General features: G+C 38.8%; 1 pseudogene; it reads right to left on the reverse strand.

Moving 5' to 3' along the window:
• Nucleotides 1-7,316: 7,316 nt before the first annotated feature.
• LOC103555864 (protein cornichon homolog 4 pseudogene) lies at nt 7,317-7,738 on the reverse strand (annotated as a pseudogene).
• Nucleotides 7,739-21,292: the final 13,554 nt, after the last annotated feature.

Below are 21,292 nucleotides of genomic sequence, written 5' to 3' on the forward strand. Positions count from 1 at the left end.
TAAATGCAGAGTTCCAGGCTCTACTCTCTAATCAGAGCTTCAGTGGCGCCCTTTTTAACAAGCATTCAAGGTATTTCTGAAGCTGTCCAGCCACAGACCTAGCCCTTCCCTCTCAAACATCAACATTAACCTGTCTGGGTTGTGGAAATTGTATCCCACCTGGACACAACCTTCTCTTTCACACTTTCTTCACTACTTTACAGGAAGTTTAATTTATTTTCTTAGAAATCATTCTCATTTTGAAGATATTCTCACTTTAAACAACAGGAAAAAATAGCTATATTTGGTGGAAAGTGCACCTTCTAAGCAAAGATCTCCTTCACTCTATTCTAGGGAAGAACGGAAATACAAAGCCATCTCTAGCGGGCAGGGCATGGCGTCCACTACCTCACTTGGTAATGACCGGTCTCTGAAATGCTCACACACAGTGGTTTGGAGTCATTCATGGAAATCCTAGGAAACAGCGACCATTGGTTTTTAGGCATTTATACCTGTATAAAGCGTCCCGTTGTGGGAATCTGCTATTTCTGTTAGGCACATTTTAGCTCTAATTGAGAAGTCTTCTGCTATTAGCCCTGTTGGATTTGATCCTTTATTCCTCAGAGCTTTATTTACTTTTTTGGCATGTCCTCCTATCTATTACACTTAATTTTTTTCTTGAACTATATTTCGTCAGAAGATGGAATCTAGTCTCTGAAAGGGACCTCGTCTCTGAAAACACAGAGTGAGATCAGTCGGCAGTGGAAGCTGGAAACCATGAGTCCTGCCTCCCGACAGACTGTAACTACCGTTTGCATAGCACTTCACACATTCGAAGCGCATTTTTCATGTTATCTCATTGAATTCTCACCCTTCCTTGTGATTTAGTTATTCATAACTGTATTTTACAGATAAGAAAATAGGATTCAGGAGAAGTCAAATGACTGGTCAAAGTTCACAGAGCAAGTAGAGAAAAACAGCCATCAAAAGCAGGCCTCCAAATGTCATCATTTTCCTACACCTTCAAAACACACAATGTCACTCCAGATAGGTTGTGTTGGTCCCCTCTAACCCGAAGACTTAACTCATCTTTATTACCCACCCCCCCGACGGTCCTTCTATCTGGCATAAGTGGAGGTAAATGTATACGCTTCTTGGTTGGATGAATTTGTTCTTTGGGCACAAGTTTGTTTGGTAGTTACTCTATTTTCCTAAAAAATAGATAGGTATTTTACACTACAAATTTATTTTCAAAGTCCAGAAGGAAACAAAGAACAACAGAAAAGCAAAACAAACAAAACACCAAAAACAAACCAGCATTTCCTCTAAAGAGAATGCAATGACATTTAAGCTTCAGTTACACTTCTCGCAGCCCTGCGAGCAGCCACGCCAGGGCTGAAGGCCTCTTGCTGATTGAGAGCACATTTTGAGTCCCCCCCCATTGTTCCTGGCAACACTGCTCCTGTGTAGCAAGCAGGATATTCAACTTGACAAGGCTCTTTCTTTCTGGATCAGGAAGGGAGCAAGGTTCTTGTCAGTTTGAATCATGAACCCACACTTGGCAGAGCCGAGTGGACAGGCACAGTGGGGGAAGGTGCCATGTGCACGCCATCCGCGCGCCCGTCATGTGGGCCTCTCTCCCCATCTCCCAAATAACTCAACTGGCTTCAAGCAATCCCGCGCGGAGAGGGCCTCTCTACTATTTGGCCAGTTGATTTGCTTCTGACACTAAATCTCCTCGTTAGCCAACTTCTAAAATTTTACTTTAAAGCTTCATCTCTCTACCCATAATTTTTTCAGAGCTGTAGCTGAGAATATTCAATTCTGCAATTCTCAGGGTTTTAATGTTTTAAAACACATTTCTAAGGATGAAAATGCCTTTTTTGGAGTCCACATCAAAAGGCTTTTAGAAATCATCAAAGAAAACTGAAAACCTAGTATATACTGGCCTAAAAGTAGTCTTTATCATTATGTTTAAAAACTGAGCTTTAAAAGAATGACAAATAGAATTAATGAAAGATGGTATCTGGAAATTCTGATTATGTAATGAAGAAAACAAAAGTGCCTTATTGTTTCATCACTCTACACCTAAAAGTTCACACTTCAGTTATGTTTGTTTTAAGGGAAAAAGGAAGAAACCTTATTGGTTAAGGATCCTAACATAGGCCTGAAAAGTAATCTCACCCTATTTTTCTTTCCATAGGCACTGAGGACAGTATTTTTGATTGTTCCATGAATGTGGAATTTTTTCCTTTGCTGCTTTTGTTTCTTAATCACGAAATAGCAGTAAAGCTTTTTTTTTCAGTATATGTAAATCTTTCTTTAGAGTATTTTTGCAGCAATGGAACCCATCACTAGCTATTGGTGATTTAATTATAGAATTTTGTGATGCTGACTATCCAGTCAACTTACTGAATGTATCAACAAACCAGGTACTTAAGAGAGGGAGAAAAAGAAAATGCCTGATAATGTTAAATTCAGTTAAAACAATTATTCTGTGCTTTCAATAATCCTTTTCAATAATGTTTTCAGCTGAATCCAAAACTCAAATAATACATGTAACACTTTGCATAACAAACTCAATTTTTTGTCTAGTTACCTAATACTAAATGAAAGGTCACCACACCTTTATATGGATATCTAAAGTGTAGCTTGCATTAGAATTTGTAACAGGCAATAACTATGAAAACATGGCTCTTTGGGGGCTGTTGGCCATCTCTTTTTTCACTTTTTAGTTGCCTTGTTTTAATTACACTCTGCTTGCCCCCTTTGCAGGAATGTTATAGGGCGACGTATTATTATTATTCTATTACTGACTTAGCTCCACTTTGGATGTAGCTTTTTCCTACTAGGGTACCTTTATGGATTGCTCTAATGCACTAAATCATCCTGGTCATCATTCACTGATAATTGTTTTTCGAGTATTTACAAACCTGGATGGTGCCTAACTGGGCCCTGTGATGCTATATATTTTTTCAGTTATAGTTATAGTTCCAGCACAAAAACATTTGGCAGTCTAAAACCGCTAATATGGACCAGCACCAAGGTTAATGATTATTTGTAAAATTTGGAAAAGAACTCAACATACATGTATATGCAACTTATCACTTAAAATTGGAGCTACATATCATTTAGGTTAAAGGTGAGTTGAGAGCTGAGCCAATAGGTAAGATCCAAAACGGTCAAGCAGAGATTAAAATGCAAAGCAGAAAAATTTAGAGAGCAGGATTTCTTTTTCCCCCTGAGGTCTTCAGGGCAGTGAAGATCGCTCCTGCTGTAAATAGATGTGCAAGGAAGTTGTTACTGGATTATTCAGAGTTGAAGGCATGTTGGTACCCAGCAGAAGAATGAGGCTTTCATATTAATTATGACAAGAAAGTATTGCATAAAACCCATATTAATCACTAACCCTGGGTGTGTAGTCTGAGGATTTGGTTACACTTTCTGAGCCAGTCTCACCTTTTGCCTGTTGAGAGGAGACTGAGAAAGGGCACCTATGGCAGACCCCCTTGTACCGGTGTCTTCTGATACCACTGGAAACACATTGGGTGGCAGGGGCTACCAGCTTACCAGGATCTCAAAGAGGCCCCACGTCACTGAAAGATACCAGAGCAGCCCAAGGCTGGGTGGGGGATGCAGTGATAGAGAAATGAGGGGCTGTCACAGTTACGGAAATTTCGCTCCCTAATTCAGTTAATACATTTCCCAAATGCAAGTCAATGCAACACAAAGTTTATCTAAAAGTTTGGTTTCTTCTTCTTCTTCTTTTTAGTTAGTTTGTTTAGTAGTAATATAGAGCTGTGTATTCTCATAAAAATGTGAAAAAAAGTGTTAAAATAGTTCAGAGATGATCAGATGAGCTGTTTGTAGCAGAGGCAATAAACACTTTTTAAAAATGGAATATAAAGATCACCTGTAAAAGGCTAGACTTTGAACTAACTGGGCTTATTAACATGTGTTCTGAGTTAGCAGTCTTGTGATTTTCGAATTATGCCACTGTACATAATAAAGCGTTGTTTGACAGACCTCACTAAGTGGCCTGGCACTAAACCAGATCTGTCATCTAGAGGAGAGGAAGGCAATTCCAATTTCATCTAAATAAGCCCATATTAAAATAAGGAAAAACAAATGTGACACAGCTGCAGTAGCCTAGCCAAGTTAAAATGCTTACAAATATTTGATGTCTGTAATGTAAGACTGCTTACTAATGGGAGAATCTTATGTATAAAAGAGTGCCAGATTGCCTTTGATAGAAGCTGGTAATAAAAATGCTCTCAGGTTAGTATTTATGATCCCTGTATGTTATAATAACATGCTTCCTGTGTTATTACTTTAACAGACACTAAGAAAAATCTATACAACGTGGTCACTTTCCTTAAATAGCATGTATGACTCATGCACAATCAGTGTGGACGTTGAACGAACAATTTATTGGACCGTGTTACATATCTTGGAAGTAGTAGCTTATGTAAACAGGCGACTTTTCTTTCCTGAAGACAATGTCATGTGTGCTCTGAATCTTGCTGTGTTCCTTTGGCATACAAATATAGAAATATGAAAAATTAATAAACGTCATGTTTTAGTCAATATCACACAATGTTCCTTACGAGAGGGGGGAAAAGAATATAGCTGAGTTGAAGCAATATGACAAATGATGAAGTTATGAGATTTATGAATAAAGACACCTTATTTATTCTACAAAGTTAAAGAATTTCCCCTTGGGGAAAAGAAAATGTAACATAACTCCACTGATATATTTGAAACAAAAAGACAGGCTCCTAAAGGGAATGTACAATTCCCATCATTTTAGTCTGCATTGGTAACTAGGAAATATGGGGATAACATGAAGGAAAACAATCCCAACAGTGTAGTAGATCATTAGGCAAAGGGAAGATTTTAGTGATACTTTGGCTTTGAAGTCAACATAGAATTTTACGTATGATTCTTGAACCAATATTACTTAAGGAGACACACACGTATGGATACTTGTACTGTCGATCCAGAAGTACTCAGGTGTTCCCGTAAAAGAGCATCATCAGAATTGAACTAATCACCCTCCTCAGACCCATCCTAGCCACCTTGTTGACCTGTTGACTATTTCCTGGGTATATTTCTGGAAATAAATCCCACAGAGTGACTCTATTGAAGCTGATGTCAGGTTTTATGACAAGCCTGGGAAGCCATTTTTAAGCAGGTGTGGTTATGTGGCGCCCCTTCACCCATACTGCCTAGGTCCTGACTATTCTACCTCCCTGTGGGGCCCGCCTACCCACAAGCCTTCCTCTTGAGAAAACGTTCAGTAAGTATTTTTGGTAGAAACAGATGGGACTTTCAAGTAGCCCATATTTAGGGTGAGACTCAGTAATTAAGTAGAAAGTGATACAGTTTGTGGTCAGATATGCAAAAATTGAGATTGTATGGTAGGCAGAATTCCAAGATGGTCTCTAAGAATACTGCCCTTTCATGTGCATGCCCTGTAAATCCTCTCCCCATTAGTGTGGGTGAGTTCTGTGAATAACATGGGGTATTACTCCCATGATTCTGTTACATTATGTGGCAAAAGTGAAGTGACTTTACAGGTGTGATCAGGGTCTTTAATCAGTTGATTTGAATTAATCAAAAGGGGGATTATCCTGGGTGGGTCTGAACTAATCAGGTGAGCCTTTTCAAAGAGGGTTTAGAGGTAAGAAACAAGAAGCAGCAGCAGATTCTCTCCTGTTTGCCTTGAAAAAGCAAACCGCCATAGCGTGGAGAGGCCATGTGGCAGGCAGCGGGACTCAGTCCTCACAGCTGCAAGGTATGGATTCTGCCAACAACCAGTGAGCTGGGAAGAGGACTCCGAGATAACACGAGATTGTACCTCCAGCCAGGACACTGATGTAAGTCTTGTGAGACTCTGAGGGAAGGACCCAGCTAAACCACACTCAGACTCCAAACCCACAGAAACAATGAGATAATACATAGCAAATGTGTGTGGTTTTAAACTACTAAGTTTGGGGTATAAGCTTATTTGTTCCATAGTCAATCTAGACAGTCTCCTGTTCTCTTTGTCAGGGTTTAGTTGCTCGCACTCCCCGGACGGTCTCTCAGTGAACTGAAGTTCGTGCCTTCAGTTCTCTGTTCTAAGGAAACGAGAATTGTTGGCAAATTTCCTCCTTTAAATAACCTGGTAACTTTTCCCTAGCTCTCTAGTCTGTACATCAAGAAATCTGGATTCTCTTAACTTTTATACGTAAGCTTTTAACCTCTACATTTGTTTAATGTTCCTGTAATACACATTTTGAGTTCTTATGATGTTTCTTCCTGAACACACTTCAGTTGTCTCACTTATCCTGTGTTGGTTTAAATGGATTCAAGTCCCATAAAGAACTTGCTACAGAGAATAGAGGAGATCCATTAGTCCTCACCCTTACGTTTCATGCATCTTTGCGCACTGTGTAGAGGAGAATATCCCATTCGTTTGGCTTTTTGTCTATTTGTTTATTTGTTGCTGTTTTTAATACCAGCTGGAAATTGTTGATTCAAATTCAGTTTGGGTGTCCATTCTGACTTATGTCTCTTCTTTTTGTCATTGAAGCCATAGCAGACATTTTCGATTTTAACTCTAGTTTCTTTTGGAAACAATAGAACCACGCAAGTATTAACAACTTGTTGTTTTTGCTTTGTTTCATTTTGCTTCAATTGGGTAAAAAAACACATAACAAAACATTTGCCATCTTAACCATTTCTAAGTGTACAGTTCTGCAGTGGCAAGTATGTTCACACTGTTGAACAACCAATCTCCAGAACTTTTTCATCTTGCAAAACTGAGACTCTACACCCATTTGACAACTCCCTGTTTCTCTCTCCCCTGAGGTCCTGGCAACCACCATTCCATTTTATGTTTATATAAATTCGAATACTCTAAATGCCTCATGTACTTGAAATCATACAGTATTTGTCATTTTGTGGCTGGCTTATTTGGTTTAACATAATGTGCTAGGGTTCCTCCATATATTAGTCAGCGTTCTGTATTAGGCAGGGTTCTAAGAGAAACAGGACCAATAGGATATATATGCAAAAATTGAGCCTGTATTGTAGGCAGAATTCCAAGATGATCTCCCAGAGTCCCGCCCTTTCACGTGCATGGCCTGTATAATCCTCTCTTCATTAGTATGGCTGGGAACTTTTTGTTGTTGTTGTTTGTTTTTTAAATACTTTCTATGGTACAAATAGTTTTTGTTCAAAGAGGAAAAAATATACTGCTAAGGTCACAATTCTAAGGATGATGTAAGCAGTCTCCAGCTCTCAACTGTGCACTGTAGTGAAGGTTGATTTCAACCACAGCTTCTCCAGCTTCAGTCATTTATCAAAGCTAAAATCATACTATAAAGATACATGAAGAAACAGAGCAAGTGGAAACCAAGCATGATCGTGGCTTCTTTCCTGTGTGACTTCAGCTCCCTTCTATTGTGTATTTCTGTTGGATCAAATGGTCCCATTTTATCACCTGGCACCATAATGAACTGATATATATATTCCACGTGACAACAGGCAAGTTGAGAAGGAAGATGAACGAGTGCAATGAAGTGAGCATTAATGCAGTGACAGTGGTATGGCCAGTAAACTCTGGAATTACTCTCTTGTTTAATTTTGAGGAACATGGTCTGGCATTAATACAATCACATCCTAAATCACACAATGTAATTATGAAGTGCACTGAGAGGAAGGTGAGCACGCAACAGCCCAGGAGAGAGAGGATGACCACTACTGCCTCCATCTTCCTTCTCTCTCTCTCTCTCTCTCTCGTTGTTTTTTAATTGTGAAGTCTACATTTGTACAATTTGTTTGATCATCTCCCCAATTCTCTGATTTGTTTCTGAGTAAATTGTTTAGTTTTTCTCTTTCTTTTTTTGAGGGGGATGGTGGAAGGTGCAGACTGTTAGAGAAACAAGGAAATGATTGGCTGTAGAATGGCAATGCCAGTGCCTTCCTTCAGAGCTTTCTGAGTGGTTGACTCGGGCATTCATCCTCTGGCTAAAGCTGTACCTATGACTCTCTAAAGTAGGAGGGCAGACACCTGAGAGTCCCATCATGAATCCTGGAGCCAGAGAAACGGGGCAAGGATTCTACGTAGCTTAGAGCTGCTGTGAGGGGTCTGTACGTCAGTGCTTGGTGGACATACAACCTGCACACCTGGGAAGAAAGCCTGCTCTGTTACAGGTGCTCATTTTCCTCTCTGTGGAGCCACAACTTTTGCAATCAGGGTTCCATCATCAGATATTGTGTTTACTGCCAGGTACATAGGTACTCTCATTTGGGATAATGAAACGAATTTAGATTCCATACTTGTTGATCTACATCTCATCTACACGTATGAGAGAAAAAAGCACAGAGATATAAAAAGTGAAAAACTAATCTGCGTAGAGTTAATATAGGAAACAGAAGAAAACATTGACATAGTTATAATTAGCATGCTCATGGAAAGTTGAAACAATAATATCACACCCACTAAAACAATTCAACAACAGGTAAAAGAGTATTGAAAAAATTCCTGGAAGTTCAACTTAATTCTCCATGTGTCACTTCTCTTCTTTCATGTATTAAGCTGATTTTCTAAACCAGAGTTTTCAATTTCAGTGTGTTGTCCTTGGACCAGCAACATAAGTATGAGCTTAGAACTTGTTAGAAGTGCAAATTCTTGAGCCCCAACACAGACCTACTGACTTAGAAACTTCGGGGATGGAGCCCAGCAATCTGTGTTTTATTGACCCCTGCAGATGATTCTGATGTGTGCTGACATCTAAGAACCACTGCTTGACTGCATGCTGGAATCACTAAGGAACTTTAAAGACTCCTGGTGACTGGCTCCTATCCCAAGCAATTTTGACTTAATAGACTTGGGGTGCAACTTGGGCTTCAGAAGTTTTAAAAGCTCCCCAGGTCATCCTCATGTGCAGCTAAAGATGAGAACCAATAATCTATATCTACTAGGCTCAGACAACAAGATCCCTTTACAGATCTGGCTAATGCAGTGGTTTCTAAACATGTCTGTTGGAATCACCTGGAGAACTTGACAAATTCCCAATGGGGTGTGGCACCCCCAGAGGTTGGGATTTCATTGGTCTGAGGTGTGCCCTGGGCTTTAAAAATCAAAAATCAGGCCATTCCAATGTGCAGACAAGTTTGGGAAATAGTGGGTTAGAGACTTAATTCCTAGTTCCAAAGACTAAGTTCCTGGATCTAAAGCAGACACTAAATATATGACCTTTATAAAGACTAATTATATACATACACATGTATGTATAACTGAAGTAAGATTTAACCACCTCCCAACATCCGTACACAAAATGGAAATTAAATAAAGATTCGTAGCCCGAGGTAAGGCAAAGAGAGCTGTGCTTCTCAACCTTGGCAGCACATCAGAATCTCATGGGTGCTCATAAAACCTCCAATACCTAGGCCTCACCCCTGACTAATTAAATCCGAGCCTCTGCGTATAACTGAGGTATCAGTATTGTTTAAATTAAACCAGAACATTGCAGAGCAATCAAACGTTCAGTATTATTTAAATCTCCTCAGAAGGTTCCAAAGGGCCCCTGAGATTGAGAACCATGGGTTAGAGTGGTGCATCACTTCAAGGGAGAAGATTTATTCATTCCAGTTTTCTCATAGGTCACGGAGGAGCTGGGCCTGGCTGTGTGCTCAGGGAAGGAATGACACAGTCACCAGCAGGGCTAATGATACTGGTACCAATATAGGACCTATCCTAACGCATGGCTATCTGGTATACTTTTGGGTTTTATTATGAGTGGTTTGGCTGGATTTGGTGGCTGGATGCCCGCTGCACAGGTCACCCAGTAATCTTTTAATGTTATATTATTAGTAAAAGCAGAACGTTTGAGCCCCATACAAACTGCTGCAGTGAAACTGAGCTGCAGCAGCTTCTGTTAGAGCAGTGGTTTTCAACCAGCAGTGATTTTGTCCCCCAGAGGATATTTGACAGTGTCTGGAGATGTTTTGATCATCACACCTGTAGGCGGATGGGGAGCTTCCACTGGCATCTAGTGAGTAAGGCAGGGAGGTTTCCAAACACCCTCTAATGCACAGGACGGCTCCCCACCCCAGCAGAGTCTAAAATGTCTACAGTGCTGAGGTTGAGAAACCCAGCTTTTGTGGAGAGTGTGCAGACTTCAACTATTCCAGGGGAAAATGTAGACCAACCATAGAAAGTCCATTCCAAAGGAGAATTTGCTTGGGGGAGAGTCCAAAAAATCCCCAGAACTTCTTGATAGAACCAAACACTCTGAAGACCACACCTTGTTCCTAAGAAAAGCAACTCAGCCACATAGTGGTTTTGAATTGACAAACAGCTACTATCACACCTTCTATTTACAGTTTGCTCCTGTGTTTCTCGAAGTAAATTTAAACCTACAGTATCAAATATTTTCTAACAATAGAGCCCCATCTCTGTGTAAATATACCTAAACCAAGCAACATGTCAGCTAGAGGATTTCTCACTTCCATGCTTTTGTTCCCTCTGCAGCCCTGAGTGTTCTTGTTGATCTTCTATTCGGGCTGGTCCAGGTACATTTTTCAAGTACAGTCAAGGAGTCAAATCTTCCAGAAAGACTTGCTTGGCCTAGGACCCTCCTACTAGAAGAGGTGTCCCTCCTTCAAGTTCTCAGACTCCTCTGTGCACATTTCTATCATAGTACTCACATAAATATTTTAAAATATGCATCCGACTCCTTAATATACTGTATTTCTTAAAGGTAGAGCATTAGCTCTGTAGCTCCAGGACCCACCAGAGCCCTTGGCACATTGTAGGTACTCAAATTTTTATTAAATGAACAAATGAATTATGATACATTTGCATCGTTAGTTGTTCCTTATGCAGTACCAGGAAGACAACTATTTTGGATGAACTTTTATGTGGGCAACTTAGTTCTATCATATCAAAAACAGTTTCGAAGTTCACTCAACCGCAAAAGCCCACAGCTATACTTGGACTCATTTATCAGTGCTGCTTCCTGCCTCTCCTAGTCACTTTCAACCTGCATTTTTAGAGTTCAAGGTCACTGAGCACAAATAATTTGTTTAACTTTTCCGTATAATATACTGTAAAAATCTAACCAAAATGGATTAGCGAGAAACCATGGAGTATAACGTGTTTTTTTCATTCAGGCTGATTGTTTTAAAAAAATCTTCATGGGAATACCTTTTGGTTGTTTTAAAACATTTTTACAGAGAAAAAAGGGAACTTGAAACTTTGACTGACCCTCTAAGAACATGTTTTCCAGCTCCTTCTAGCTGTATCTGCCAAACTCCTAGTTCTAGGCACTGGTAAGATATTTTTAATCATTTGTGCCTATTCATTTTGATTAAAGGAATTGGGGGAAAAAAGAAAGTGAGCCGCTCCAGAAAGGGCTACAGAAAGTCTGTCATTAACATTTTTCTACCGCCAAATTTAGTCATCAACTTAATTGCAGAGATTTAATTGTTCTCATGAGGTTTCACAGTGACTGCTTCATTGACTATCTTGTTCTACAAAGAAAATATATGTACAGTCTCTGAAATTCTGTATTATTTCTGGGAAAAGATCAGCATTCTGTTGATAGAGAAAGCAAATACACTTAGTTCGAAATATGTATTTGTGAGAGTTCTGGAGAATAGCTGCCGCAAATCTAAGAATAACTTCCCAGGCCCGCAGGACCTGACGGCTGAAGATCTCACTGCGCCATTTAAGGCAGATCAGAGGCAGCAGCTAGTCAACAAACCTCTAATAAAGCCTTCTTTCCCTTCACTTATGTTTAACAAAAATAGAAAAACCGTTGACATGCAGACTGAACAAAAAACAAGACTATAAACTTGAAGTCTGACTCACTGAGGACTTTTTGTGTCTTCCCTGGTGCTGTATGGCAATTGTTTATGTACTTTTGCTGTATTTCTGTGAGTTCTCTTCCTGTTCTCCCAAGATAATCTTGTATTGAGGAGGAGGGACGAGTGGAGTTCTGTGCTTTGCAGCTGAGAGACTAGATTCCTATATATGTATCTTAACCTTGCTGCTCACTTGGACTGTGTAATTAACGTCTACATGGCATTCTATTCTCTGTATCCCCGTAAATCATCACTGGATAGAGGTTAACTCCAACTAAAAGACCCTTAAGTCTTATTTCATCTCATTACACCCACTACAACTATATTTGTACGTACATATAAATATACAGATTTATGTTATTGTTCCAGAGGCAAACGTTAATGGTTTTAGAAACCCCTCATTGTCTAATGTGATAGATGCCATAGAAAGAAAAATATAAAATGTATTTTCGAAGTTCTATATATACACATACACATATGCACCTGGGGGTGTGCTTACAGGATGTAGAAAAGTGGGAAGTGTGACGGTTTGGTTGAGAGTAGCACTTGCCCACACGTGTTTGGGGAGTGGCAAAGACACAGACATGAGTAATTCCATAAATATATATTTTAACCCCTCCTTACAATGTAGGTGAATCAATTACCTGTAAATTAGGGTGTTGAACTAGATTATATAGATTTCTTATTTCCATAAATTTTAGGATTCTATGAATGAGTTCTTTAAATACAATTCATATGCCCACCAAATTTTTCATCTAATGGTGAAGGCTGGACTCTCTCTCCTTTGGTTGTTGGGCCTGGGCCTTTCTTGCTCAGCAGAAACCCCAGGCCCATTGCAACCATGTGTCCTTCTGGCTCCCTTCTGGGCAGGCAGCCCAGCTACCAGGATTCCTAACAATCTGAGCCTGGCCAGCCCGGATCCTCCCTTATCCCGAGAGAAGAACATTGCGTGTTACAGTGACACAAAGCCCCTCCATGTGAGCTACTGTTCCTGGGAACGCTGGTCATACCTAGGACAGCCCTCCGGCAAGCATGCAGCCTTTGATCCTCTGCTTACTTAAGCAAGCTCCTCTTGGGGGGTGCTTGCGGGTGCACACTTCTGTCCAGCCGGCTGCCACTGGACACTCTCCCATAAGTAGGACCCAATAAACCTACATGTCTCTTTCGCAGTCTCCGGGTCACTTCTCCGGTCTCTCGGCAAGAAACCCCAGCGCCCTAGCCCAGCTGAGCTGGCAGCCTTACAGAGGTCCTCCCAAGTGGGTTCAGATTTTTAAAAATAGAAATAGGTATCCTCATCCATCTTTTCATTTTTCTGATTACATGACAGACAACTCTTTCTTCAACTTCTCTATGAATCGTCCATTGAACCATTTTGTTCAGAGGTTTAGTAAGGAACGAAAATTTTAGAGGATGTTTTACAAAGTAAGAATATGAAAAGCTAGGTGATAAAAGTGTCTCTGTCTCTTTCAAGGGGCAATATCAACAAATGACACTTTATTCCAATTTTCTAATTTGCAACTGTTGTCTGAAATAAAGAGTCTAGGTAAAGATTAACTGAAGGAGTTTATTCGATAATCAAAGTGAGGAATTCAAATCCCAGGGAACAGTCCAACAGAGTATTCTGAGGTACTGCTCCGAGGTCTGCAGACTGAATGCAGTTTATATACCTTTTAACAAAGCATTGTCCGTGCAGGAAAGGGCTTACACCTTAATAGTCATCTACTTCAAGGATAACAAGAGCTTTTTGGCTAAACATCCAACAAGGCTTGTAATGTTGGTGTCATTTAAGTGTGGAGGGAGGCAAGGACCAGAGTCGTCACTTTTTCCCTCAATCTCTAAGGAATGCAGCTGGGAAATGCAGGAGTAGGGTACCCATTATCTCTTCCTGTGGCTGATTCATCCTGCTGGTGTCTTCAGTCACCAGGCGAGGGGCTTAGACCCAGGCTTATGAGGCCTGCACAACTGCTCCACAGGCCAGCGTGGATTTTATTGTACTGACTTCACGCCTCCACAGCTCGCTTGCTAGATTCGCCTGTTACAGCAGGGAGAAGGGTGCCAGTTTCATTCATACAACAACCCAGCTTACTTTAAAATATTTCATTACTTAAAATTATTTCAGAGATGTATATGCTGCATGAGGAGAACGAGTTGTCTGATTATTTTAACACTTCCTGACACTTAAATGCAGTCCTGGATACACAGCAACAGTCAAGCCGTCTTGTTTATCCACAGAGAAATGTTATCCAATGAGAGGAGGAGTCTTCAATATGTCTTTTTCCTGGAAAATGAAATAATAGCCATGAAATGAACTACTTTTAAGTTATAATTCTCTACTCCAACGTATAAACTTGGTTGCAGATGACAGAATCTACTCCGGTTAGTCTGAGCAGCAGGGAATATTAAAAAATGTTAGAAATGTAACAGAACTTTTGGAAGGGCTGAGGGACTAGATTCTAGGCTGAGTTTACAGTAATGATTTCAATCATCACACTGCAGGATGGCTCCTGACCACACCAGAACCACAGGACTTTTACTGAAATCAGGCTTTTTCTTTTGCTGAGCCCAGAACCACGCTTGGTTCCATGACGAGAAAACTGTCACAGCTGCTGACAATCTCAGACACTCTCCGTCTCTGCCGCTCCACCCCTGGTGCCCTGGCCTTTCCTCGCAATCATTTCATACAAGTGCATCTGATTAGTGGAAAATGCATCTAGCACAAAGAAGGGATATGTGGATTTTTAGACTTTTCCCTTGGAAAGGTTTACAATGTGGCGGACTACCAAACTGTGAGAGAGGTTCGGAAGCTTGGAGAAAGTAGCAAAGAATAGAGACCTACTCAGTGAACTCTTTATTAAGCAAAACTCCTCAAAGGTGTGGTGTTACCTTTATGATGGCTTTAAACATTATCGTGGTTCCAATCTGAATCTGAGAGGCAGAATAAGAAAACCAGGAAGTTAAGTGGTTGGCCAGCATTGAAATAATGCAACAAAGAAGTCAGGACTTGGTTACCCTGTGCTAAATTATCTAACTTAGGAAATATTTTAGGCTTCCTTGATATGGCATCAAGTTCCATTTTAATATAGGAAGACTAATTTATCAGTTCAGGGCCATTTTAACAAAAATTGTATCTCTCAGTTGCTAATGAATGGTTGGGCCATGAGTTCTGGATCAAGCCAATAGAAATGCAAAGGTTTCTGTTCACATAGCTTTTGGATTGCTAAAATTTCCAATTTATTTTTAAACAGTTCTCTATAGAATACAAGTTGGCATGATTAAATCAGAATGACCTCCACATAAACTGTCTTAATATTCTTCAGGTAATGACTAGCTGGATATGCTCTCCAAACCTAGGCAGCTGCTTTCATACAGGTATGGAAGAATTTGGAGTAATATAAGAAAAATATATATAATAATATAAATAAAATATATACAATAATATATAAATATATACAAATAAACATAATGTAAATAACAATATAAGAACACAGGGAGTTTGAGTCTAAAGTAAAATTTATTTTTATATTTGACAAAATATCCTCCACATTTGTGTTTTCCAGAGTATGAACGCCTTATAATGGAATATTGGAGGACCTAACTCAATTTTACCAGCTTTCTTTTCTTTGGACCAAATACATGTGGTAAACATTTTATGCAAATAACAGCGTGCGCTCAAGGTTCAGGCAAGCACATAATTGCTTAATGAAAGCAATTACTAGCATTAGAAAACACTTATCTTGATGTTTTCTCTTTCCGTGCCCATGAATGGATCTATGTGAGAAAGACCCATGAATTTTTGGCTATTCCAATATTCCTTGTCACAATTTATGTCCCTCAAAGTATCTTCAGAGCTGACCTCATCGTTCTTCCAAGCAAAACCTTCTCTCTGTGTTGGACCTATTTTCCCCACCTTCATACCAACCTCTCCCCTCTTCACGTTCCTCATGGCTACAGTCACTCTCTGTCTCTGTTCTTTATTGTTGCTTTTGTCCAATCTCTCCCTGTGCTGCTTTCTTCTCTTTCTTGCTCTTCCTCTACTTGTTTCTGTTCCTTTTAAGTGACTTTTAGACAGACTTTCTTGTATACGCTGCTCTCCCTTATAAACTCAATGGGCAGTCATCCAATGGGCTGACGGTAGGGCCAGTCCTTTAAGTACCAAATAGGGAAGAAAGAGCGGATCCAGGAAATGCTGGGACAATGGTCCCCACATAGCTAATATGGAAATGTATTTATTTATTCATGGGCTAGGAAGTTTGACTTGAAGGGTTGTTAAGACAGTAGGCTTTTAATCCTAAATTTTATCCTAATACCGAAGGAAAAAAGGAAGAAAATTATTGATGTTCAAGAAAGTTTTCAGAGCAAAGAAATGACAGAGATCTTTACCAAATAAAATAAGTGCAAGCTCACACTCGGACACCTTTGAGGAAGGGTAGGGCTGAAGGAGGAGAGCAGGGCTAAAGCAGTATTTAGGAGGTAGCAGAATGAAAAGAATCCTGTAAAGATTGTTTTTCAGTTAGAAAAAGGATGTTCATACTCCCTAATGATAACTGCATGTTTTACCCTTTTATATTTCCTTATTTACCAGAAGCAGTCTTCAGGGAACAAAATGGTTTTTATTGATTAATTGGTTTTTGATAGGATTGTTTCTGACTGTTTAGCTCATCTGGCAAAGAATGTGATATTAGCTTTAACTCCCGATGATTTTCCCAAAAGTTTCACAAGCAAGCGAGCGAGCGAGAGAGACAGAGAGAGAGAGCATCTACTCATGAATTCAGGAAGGTGTTTGAGATTGCAAAGGTAAATATGGCATGGCAGGCAGGTGAGGACAGCCATTGAGGGTTCTAAAGGCCGAAGTGACATGCTAAGAGATGAATTTAGAAAGACCATTCTGGGGGAGGGCTCAGGAAAGACTGAAGAAAGGAAGACCAATACAGAGGCTACTGAAAACGTCCAGGTGATGGATGGACAATGATGAGAAAACAGAAGTCCACATACACACACATTTAAAAAGAAAGGTTCATAGAACTTGGAGATTTATTGAGCAAAGAAGGGTCTAAGAGGACTTCCACGTTTGTTTGTTGTTTGTTTTCGCTTGAGTGGCAACAGTAGCACCTGGGTTTTCTGCTTTACATGTAATTAAAAGGAACAAAGCCATGCCCTATCTCTGTCGTCTATGAAGTTTAAATAAAAAACATGAATGCAGAGAAACATACCATGTTGACAGGTAGAAAAATGGAAACACTGTCTATCAATAAATGAACTTCCCTTAGGTGCCAACAAGAAACCTAGTTCACTTGTTGGTGAATTTTAGGGTTAATAGTTGCATGAAATATGAACTGAATTGAGACCTAGCTTTGGGAATACAATTTTGAAAATTCAGTTGTAGTGTGGCAAGACTAAAAATCAGTCCTTTTCTGACCATTCCAGGTTTTGTTAAACTGACTTAGAACTTGTGGAAACAGCTCTGATTGGGAGCAGGACCTCCCAGGGCTTCACCTATTATATCAGATTCTCTCCGGAGTTAGAACTGGAGACAACTTTATTTTTGAGTGTTTTTGTTTGGTTGGATTATATTTCATAATTTAATAATGATATGAGAGAAATAACTAATAAAATTGTTTTAAGGAATGCTATGAATGTAAAATATAAACAAACACATAATAATGTGCTTAATGAACTATAAAAATAAAGGGGTAGATTAATGTCCTGTGAAACTTTAGCGGGTTAATTACAATACAACGAGAAGCAAAGGCGCATGTGTTTTTCTCAGCTGCATGTGGGAAGGGAATTTCACATATCCCTGGTTTTAGGTGCGCACTGCTGTGCTGAGTCAGGAGGAAAGGAGGGTATGATATTCATCAAGGACGGAGTCGGGAAGTTAAAAATGAAGCAATTATGGCAAATGCATGCGTTGTTTTCAAATTCCAATCATTCATTTAAATAGTTTAATGACTCCCAATCGATATATGTGATTTGAATAAAATTATCTAAAAATGAGTAAAGCTTTTTTTTTTGGAGAGTTAAAAGTACACAAAATGATAAAATCACTGGAAACTGGAAAACTTCCACGGACAGTAGCAAAAACAATAGTGTATCTAAATAAGTCAATACATAAAAGCATTAGTTTATTCATTACTTATTTTGTTAAATAAAACTATTTTAATGAAAACAGCCACATCATCTTTGTTAATCATAAGAAAAAGTCACACTCACTGCAAACTTTTTATGAAGAAGAAGATAAAGATCATCCACTTTTTTCTCCACCCAGAGATAACTGCGACTAATACTTTCGTTATGCATTTGTAAAAAGTGGTCTTGGAGGTTCTCTGCCCTAAGCTGTTTGCATAGCCTGCTCTTTTTCTCTTCCTAATGTGGTGTGTACTCTTTTTAATGTCAACCATTTTAAATGGGTATAAACTCCCTACTGTTGGACTTTAAATTCCTACCATTTTAAAAAACATAAACAAAAGTGCAATAAGCACCCTCGTCGTCACAGACCTTCAGACACCCATCTGTCTAATTACTTTCTTAGGATAACCAAGTTAATACCCTCAAATCACATAACCAAATTGATATTTGAAAAGGTATCGATGTACAATTCACACCCATATTGTTACTGAAAATGTTTAAGTCCCAACCAATTTCATAGCTGAAAAATATCTGCCAAAACAAATTTTTTAAATTTTTTTTTACATATATATATTCTTTTGTACATGATCCTGCTCATTGCTACATTTTCTATTGTTTTATTGTTTATGTGATTCAGTCTGTCAGCCATTTCCTTGGAAAGCTGTTCCCAACCTTAAAATTACAAAAATACTTCTTAAATACTTTTTATATTTTAGTATTATTTTCTTTCAATTACGTCATTGGTTCATTTCTGGGTTTTGGCATTAATTCATTTGACATTTGCGGTATAAAGAAATGATACATTATTTTTAAATCAACATCAAATTGTTCCAATGTCATTTATTCTTTAATATATTCTTTCCCCCAACTGATAGAAAAATGCCAGCTTTTTTTACATATTAAATCCTCATGCATATATTTATGTCTGTTTCTGGAGTCTTTAGTATATTTCATTGTTTTTTTTGCCATTTTTTTCCTCAGGAACAGTTTAATTGATTATATTTTTATAATAAGTTACTAATACCTAGGAGAGTAAATTCCTCTTGTTTTTATTTTACATTTTTTCCTAGTAATACTCAACCTGTTATTGATTTTAGTGAACTTAAAAATAAGTAAGTTTTTGTCCAGTTCAATTGGAGTATTATTTAGGATTCATTATATTGATAGGTTTTTTAAAAAAATTTATATCTATACAATGCAGAGTGTTACCATCCCCAAATATGGCATTTTTAACTTTTTAAGGCTGTTTTTAACTCTTCAGTTGACTTTTAAAGTTTTCTTTACATAATTACTGCCTATTTTTTGTTAATTCTATTCCTAAGCGTTTTGTGCGCGTGCCTTTTTCTTGTTGCTATTCCCATTGTGAATGGATCTCTTTGCCTAATACATTTATATAATAATTTTGCATATTTATTTTGGAATTGATTCTTTTACTGAACTCTTAATGTTTCTGAAGATTTTCCTTTGATTCTCCTGGATTTTCCTTGTATTGTATTACTTGTAAATTATACTACTCTTACCCTATCCTTTCCATATTTGTAAGTTCTGTTATAGGATAGGTCTTCTGAAGCAACATTACAAACAGTAGTGAGTGTGTATAAATCCATTGGTCCTTGACTTAAATGGGATTATCTGTTATATTTTGCTGTTAGGCATACATCTCGCTACAGGTACACACACGCAAACACACACAGATGAATTTTAATAAATAACTTTTTTTGTACTCAATTGAGATTATTATGTGATTTTTTCTTTTTTGAACCACTAATATGGTGAACACCATACAGAGAGTTATGAAATTCTTGTTCATTCTTCATTCTGAGAGCAATTTTAACTTTTTTTTTTTTTTTAAAGATTGGCACCTGGGCTAACAACTGTTGCCAATCTTTTTTTTTTCTGCTTTATCTCCCCAACCCCCGCTGTACACAGTTGTATATCTTAGTTGCAGGTCCTTCTAGTTGTGGGATGTGGGACGCCACCTCAACGTGGCCTGACGAGCGGTGCCATGTCCACACCCAGGATCCGAACCCTGGGCCGCTGCAGCAGAGAGTGTGAACTTAACCACTCAGCCACGGAGCCAGCCCCAATTTTAACTATTTTTTATTTAACCCAGTCGATTCCAAATTGGGATGGTACATTTGGGTAACTGAGAGAAAAAAATGTTAAAACCTCTATTTCAATAATCTATGTCTTGTTAAAACAATTACATAGTATGTTGGTAGAACATTACATCCATATACTTTTTAAATAAGTAAACACATATTGGATTTGCACACTCACAGTTTTATCCTACACTGGTCTCCTAGATAAGGGATAAGAGATGCTGGACTTTCACTGTTTTGCTGAACAGCGGAGAAATTATCCCCGTTTGTGAAATTATGCCACTTTCTGAGGTCAATCATCTCAAACTATAATTGATTTTCACAGTTAGAACATTTTTCTTTCAATCATATTGGTTACATTGATGCTATGATATTTGATACATGAACATCTGTTCATAAAATTACATTTCATGTGGTCTATACGTATAAAAAATGCTCCATGTTTGAATTTAGTGTTTGAACATTGAATATTTTGTGATATTAATACTGTGCATGTTGCTTTTATTTTTCATATTTTCCTGTTGTATTTTTACCCATCCATTTTTGATGTAAGATTATTTATGCTCTTCATTATGCTTAACAGAAAAACACTAAAGATAATCCCAATACGAATTTACATACTGTCACTACTATTTTAAATATTGTTTCAGAAGAGTAATTCAATAATAGAACCTATAAATCTGGAAAGGATAAGGCACAAGTAGTATTATTCACAGATTTTATGATTCATAGAGTCCATCCTCTCAAGTTTCCTTAAGGTCCAGAGGTACTTTTTTAAACATGCCTTTTTTTTTTTGGAGTAAGTGTTCCAAAATATCCTCACTTTTCTTCCGCGTGTGTCGTTCCCCACGCCCAGCCCCAGCCCCAGCCCCACCCCCCAGTGATAGATTTCCTTGTCTCGGCGGATGTCTTATTTCCGGCTTGTTATCATGGCTGTGGTGGAGTCCAGCATTAGGCCAGGACTCCCGTGAGTGGACCCTCCTGGACCCTCCCAGTTAACCAGTTAACCTTTAGACTTTTAGCTGGAGGGCTGGACGCAGTGTGATATTTGTGTTCCGTCGGTTAACTGTCATGTCTGAAGGAAATAGAGGTGGGAGGTGGGGCAGCTTGAGTAGAACAGCAGCAAGACTTGATGTTTTCTCTGATCACTCTCTCTGTGTCCTTGGCCGTGGACTACATCCCCCCTATTCCAGGGTGGGATTCTTCCCAATCTCAGCAGTTTCACT

The sequence above is a fragment of the Equus przewalskii genome, chromosome 15, assembly GCF_037783145.1.
Source record: "Equus przewalskii isolate Varuska chromosome 15, EquPr2, whole genome shotgun sequence".
In the NCBI taxonomy this organism is placed as follows: domain Eukaryota; kingdom Metazoa; phylum Chordata; class Mammalia; order Perissodactyla; family Equidae; genus Equus; species Equus przewalskii.